This window comes from Daktulosphaira vitifoliae, unplaced genomic scaffold (genome assembly GCF_025091365.1).
Source record: "Daktulosphaira vitifoliae isolate Bord-2020 unplaced genomic scaffold, ASM2509136v1 Scaffold_1, whole genome shotgun sequence".
In the NCBI taxonomy this organism is placed as follows: domain Eukaryota; kingdom Metazoa; phylum Arthropoda; class Insecta; order Hemiptera; family Phylloxeridae; genus Daktulosphaira; species Daktulosphaira vitifoliae.
In genome coordinates this window covers 3,653,884-3,660,475 of record NW_026099572.1, presented here as the reverse complement: position 1 = coordinate 3,660,475, position 6,592 = coordinate 3,653,884, and positions in this window count along the sequence as shown.

Below are 6,592 nucleotides of genomic sequence, written 5' to 3'. Positions count from 1 at the left end.
TAAATTTAATTGGTTACTCCATCTCTGTGTATTTTTCTACAACTTTCTTATAATGTTGTTCAAATATTTCAACTTCTATTTCATCAAATCTACTGGTAATGTGTAGTCAGTTGTAGTATAAAAAATAAATGTCTCATATTATATACAATGATAATCTAAAATTTAATCACAAAATTTCAGCATAATAATAATATCAATTTCAATACAATACAGAATTAACGAACAAAGTTTCGTTAAAAGTAACGTGTTGTTGCTTCCTGGTCCTATAGTCTGGACGGAAAAGATTTTCGGGTCGTTCTAATCCGGTAATTCCCCGAATTGGAGCAAGTTTTCGGTTCCTGACCGAAGAAACTCGAATTTTCACCGGAGAACTGTATGTTCCGGTGATGGTCCTTGGACGTCCGGTCACATTTGACCGTAGAATTTCGTTTTGCTTCGGAGAAATAAAAACTTTTACCAGATAATTGTTTTTTTCGGTGCTGTTCTTCCCGTATCCGATTGAATTCACTGCAAAAATTAAAATTTTCACTGTTAAAGTGTCCACCTTTGTTTCCAGCCAGGTATTATGGTCGCGCTGAAAGGACACCGTGTTCTCTAACTCCTCAACTTTGGCCATTTACACGTCAAGGTACAAACATAAAGTTTTGTACATCTCCTGTGAGAAATTCCACTCGATGTTCTCGAAATTATTCAGTGCATTGTCCGGTCTTTTTAAGGAAATTTTCACTCTGAGGAAGTGAATTATTGGGCTGGGCAGGATGAAACTTGACACTCCTCACATTAACACCTTCCTCCTTAAGGTAGTCCTCCAGTCTGATCAAAAGACCAGCTTTCGATCCCCCAATTGTGAGTCCCCGTAGCGCTAACTTCCCTTGTAATTCCTTAATTTTCAATTCGAGTATGATCTTACCTGAAATACTTATTGATAAAATCGCAAGTATATACATAAATTACAAGAAGGGCAGTGGGATGATAATACGCTGATAATACGCTTAACCCCAAAAATTAATAAGCTTATAACTAAATAAGTCTTAAAAATTTATGTTTTCTGGGACCCATTAAATTTTAAGTTAGTTAAAGCTATAGGTTCTTTATTTTGCAAATATTTAACTAAGGGTGCTAAAAATAATAATTGGTATAATTAATATAGCACTTACGTTGATTTCTTCAAATTCTATTACAAAATATCGACTGCGTCAATTACGGAATCAAGTTTTACGTGCGTTATTTTAAATTAAAAATAATAACACGGCGGTTAAATATTAGTGACAATATATTTTAAATTATTGACGTCTCCCGCGATCAGTCGATGTTGCTCGACCTGTCGGACGAGGAAAGGTAGCTGTGTTGCAGTCGCCATCCAGTTGTGAAGCCGGAAGTGCGATGCAACCAGCTTTCTCTATTTTACCCTACTGCTATAACTTTATTTTATGGTTAAAGTCTTTTAAAAACTTTTAATCAAAAAATTATATTAACATATTACTTTATACCTCCCACCCAAGATAGGTTAGAGGCAAATTATTAATCATTAAAACCACCAATTGGGTATAATAACTGACCTAAATTTTATTGCTATAAATGTACATTATATTTATTACGATACGATGTCAAGTTAAATAACTTATTTGATAAATATATTTATTATTAACACAATATAAAAAATAAATAAGTATACATTGAGTTAATTGTATTATTTTAAACATTATATATAATATTTAATTTTACCTTATGTCTGAATTTATTTAACATTTATTTTAGTTTTTAAACTAAAATCATAGATTTAACTTTAGTAACTATTCTTAGAATTTCACTACAAATAAATTATATTCAATTTTAAAAACTTCTCTATATAAATTCCTGGCGTAGTAAATGCTTTTATAATGATATAAATATTAGTTGTTAATATTGTACACGATACAAAAAAAAATTCACTTAATACTAAGTCAATCAATAAAATATAATTTTGTTTACACAGAAAATATTAAAGTAAAAATAATAATACGATAAATTTAAGAAAAATAAATAAATAACACTTATAAAGAAAATTTAATCGACTAGATAATAATATTTATAATATTAGCAAACAATAAAGTAAAAATAAAAATTGTAAATGGTTTATAATAATGGCTCTTTTATACATTCTAAAATAAAGAAAAAGTAGTAATTAAAGAGGTTACTTTTTACTTTAAGGTAAACGTACATCTCTCAATTTTCAGAAATTACGCCATTTTTATAATACAAATAAATTAAAATTAATATTTTCAAAATACTCATAATTAGTGTTCAAAGTGGTTGGTAGGCACGAAGGGAGGATCATCTCTACTTTTTTTAATGCCTCCACTTATTTTGTCTAAAATAGTACATTCCTCTTAAAATTTTATAATGTGCATTAAGCTTATCAATTTATATTTATATTTTTAACAGTGATGAAGTATCATTGGAGATAACAAAAATAGAGTGTACCCCTCCACTTATTTTAAGTCACTACAACAACTGTTAAAGTTAGAAAATTTCTGGGAAAATAACTTTTAACTGATTAAAAAAATAAAAAAACTTTTAAAGCAATGTATTTATAAAATAAAATTACAGATTGATTTTTTAGTGCATAAAAAAGGTAAGTAACATTTTTGGCGAAAATAAGTTTAGATAATAAAACGAATGTAAAAAATAAAGCATTTTATTGTTCAACAATGATGAATATTTAATTTCTTAACACACTCATGTTATAATATATTTAAATTTTATATTTATATTAACCTTAAATAGTGCGAAATTATAAATGACTTCTAAAAATTTATTAGTATGAAATTTTCTATTTAGTGTACTATTATACAATAGAAAACTATCTAGTATACCATTAATTTATAGAAAATTATCTTTAAATTTATTAAATAGAATTAGTTTGTTAGATCTACTTATGATCAATACTTGAATAACATAACTTAAATTCAAATTGGATTTAATAGATTGATTTCATTGAAAGTTATATACTATCAATGTTTTTTGATTCATGTTATTTTTTATTTTGTCTCTTAAATGTTTTTTCAGTTTTCCATTTAATCATGAATTTTATCTGTTATTTTTGATATTACATTATAATATGGTAAAGTGATCTATTGTTTAGTGAGTATCAAGTTCCTATGTGGCAAAAAGCAATATATTAGCCGTTCAAGTTAAATCTCAAGGGACATAACAGTGCACCTATTTGCAACCCTTTAATCACACAGCAGACATTTATTTATTTATTTATATATATATATATATATTTATATATATATAGAGAGAGAGAGAGAGAGATATAGCTATTGAATATATTTGGTGTTGTATACAATCTACATTGTAATTAATTTCTACATGGTTCTCAACTTAACAATCTTGAAAACTGTAAAACCGTAAATCAGAAATACGTTTTAAAAAACCTTTTAAATGACTTGAGTTAAAACTATTTTAAACTTCAGATTTAATACAAAAACATTTGTTTTACACTTATGGAAAATGGTTTAATTTACATGCTGTCTCCCAAAAACATTTATTACTATTGTAGATTGCACCAATTCCAAATTCAAAATATAAATGATGAAAAATCGTTTTAATCTATATTTGAAGAACTATTGTAAATAATGATGAGCCCTAAGAGTAATTAAAAATTAGAAGTGAAGAATATTGAAATTTTAGCTGACTGAATATTAACTTTAAATTTTTGTTGTAATATAACTTTTTAAATTTCGTTTATTATATAATTTTAACTCACGCGCTGGTTTAAAAGTAAATTGTAATATAACTTAACTCATAAGGGTAGGGTAATCACATTTTTTGGTGGCTAAATTTAGTTTTTCCTGTCCAAAAAATATTCGTTGTGTAACAGTTGAGTCAGTTAACTTTATTTATACTTAATATTATAAGTACTTAGTATTATAAGGTGGGTAAACTGTATAACTTTTGTACCGGTGACGGTCGACAACGTCCTCTCTACAGTGGCTATGACGACTCCGCAACGGCAGTGTAGATGGACGTCAACGGTGAAGGTGGCTACTGAGTTTATGATAGTAGTAGTGGTGACAGATGTGGATCCCAAACCGACAGCGATGTCGGACGATGACTATGGCGGTATTGGACGATAATCGACACTTGACCAGTGAACCGAAATTGCGACGACGTTGGACACTGGCGGCACGAACAAGTGACATTGGTGGTAGGAAATGTTGGTCGGTAGCGGTGGTGGACGACGGTTGGCATCAGCGGCAATTGTTCAGCGACGACGACAACTCGGCTGGACAGCGGCAGTAAGCAGTACTCAAGTTTTCTGTTTGTTTAGTGAACATACAGAAGCGTGTTTAGTAGTTGAATGAATGGATTTCTGCTTTCTGTTCAACATATTTTATGCTCACTCACGTCTCCTTCACTATAGAAATTCGTTATTTTCATCTGTTTAGTCGACATCGATCAAACAGAAATCGGTTGTTACATTATGCTCCGTTGCACAATGCATATAATTCTGGTAATTTTCTGGGGGCTAAGCTCCCCTCGCCCCCATAACCCCTCCACAATACGTATATGACTAAAGTCTTCATCAGTAATAACGATTTAGTTTGTAATTCAAAATTAATAGAACGATAGACATTTAAAGTTCAACCAAACTAATTTGGTATCAATTCAATGATTACATCTATAAAAGCCATTACCCATAATTGTTTGATACATCATTACATATACTTAGTGGAGTTAATGTATACTTAATTAAGAATAGTACTGTCTTCGCAATAAAATTACACACGAACAAATTAATCATAATTAACGTTTGCGGGCCATTTTTTCTTTTTTTTATACTAAACGTTCTGTTGTTTACTTTAATAATAGAGTTTACGCATATAATATCATACCATTTTAATTAGAATTATAGTATATGTTATTGTTAAGTTTATTTATCGATGAAACTTATTAAGTTTCATGGTAAACGTTAACCACATTCTCATCTAAAGCTTTTAATTAATTTGAAAGGAATTTCAATAATAATTTCTAAAGCGTTATAAATTAATTATTTTTAAACAATAGGTTACTATGCAAATACAACTTAAGAATTTTTATGTTTCCTGATAGTTTTTGTTGAAAAAGTTGAGTTAATAATAATACTATTATTTCAATTTTGTATTATGTAATTGGAATTAATGAAGCAGGACTGTTGTTTCACCAGTACATAGTTCGCAAAAAACCTAAATTAATGAATGTGAATGATTGAATTCGTGTAGGTAGGGGCCATGTAGTTAGGTACGTACGAATTGATACTTGGTGCGAGAGTTAAAATCCCTCGCCACATCTCTATTTCTGAATTAACTGCACCTAAAGTATGGAATTCCTGGTCCAGGGTAAAAAAACACCATATGTGGCAATTCGTTCATGATAGTTTACATATCCTCCTCCGCTAAAATACAGGTAAAAATACGACGATGTAACGTAGCATATAATCATTCCATGAACATTGTTCTTGAATATTTTTTATATAACTCTTATCGAATTCAGTGACAATGTATGTGTCTTTTTAAATATATATATTATTGAAATAAGCAAGTTAAAAATAAGTACAAGTAAAAATAAAAAAAAAATTGTTTTCTTGTAATTAAGAAAAGTTATAATAATTAGGAAGTATATGAATATAGAAATATATATTTTGATTAAAAAAAAACAATAAGATATTTTAAATATAGAGTGATTCATTAAGGCTAAAACACTATTTTTCTTGGAAACTATTAAATAAAATTAGTTTTTGTTACAAATTATTTGATTCAAAAAACCATACAATAATCTGTTGTAAAATAATTTTGTTTTCATCTCTAATAGGTCAAAGCACTTACATTCAATTATCTTTTTTGGGAACCTCGTTTTTAACTTAATAATATGATAGAAAAAAACAATTTTATTCTTTCAATTTTTTTTATCCAACGGACCATCAGGTACATCATTTTAATAAGTAGGATGATTATGTAGCGTAGGTGAGTGAAGCTTATAATGGTGTATGTGTACTTCGCTAGTTACCGATACCAAAACGATAAACAATACAATTTTATAACACAGAAATCTAAATATACAGAGCGATCGACTTATCATAAACCAGTCGATTACTCAAAAAATAAATATTATATTGGATAAACATTTTTTGTTCTTTCTTATTTATATATATTTCTTGATTATCAGGTACATTGAAAAAAATCCTAAAGTAAAATTAAAAAATACACAATCGATATGCGCCCAATAATATTTTTGTTAAATAAATAGAATTTTTTTTTATTAATTGAACAATTTTTTTATTCCTCTAACAATACTAATGATTGAAAAAAACTATGATTTATTTAACAAAAAAATTATTGGACGTATTTTTAAAAATACTAATTAAAATAGTTAAAAGTCTAAAATACTTTAAACATTAATCTAACTGAAGTTTTTCCGTAACTAATCAGCTGCCAATTGAAGCTAAATAATACATAAAAATATAAAATGATTAGATAAAGAAATTTAGATAGTTGTAACATTATACACTTTTTTAACAATTATTGTCATAAGAGCCGTTGGAGTAAGAAATATATGGATATCTTTTTAA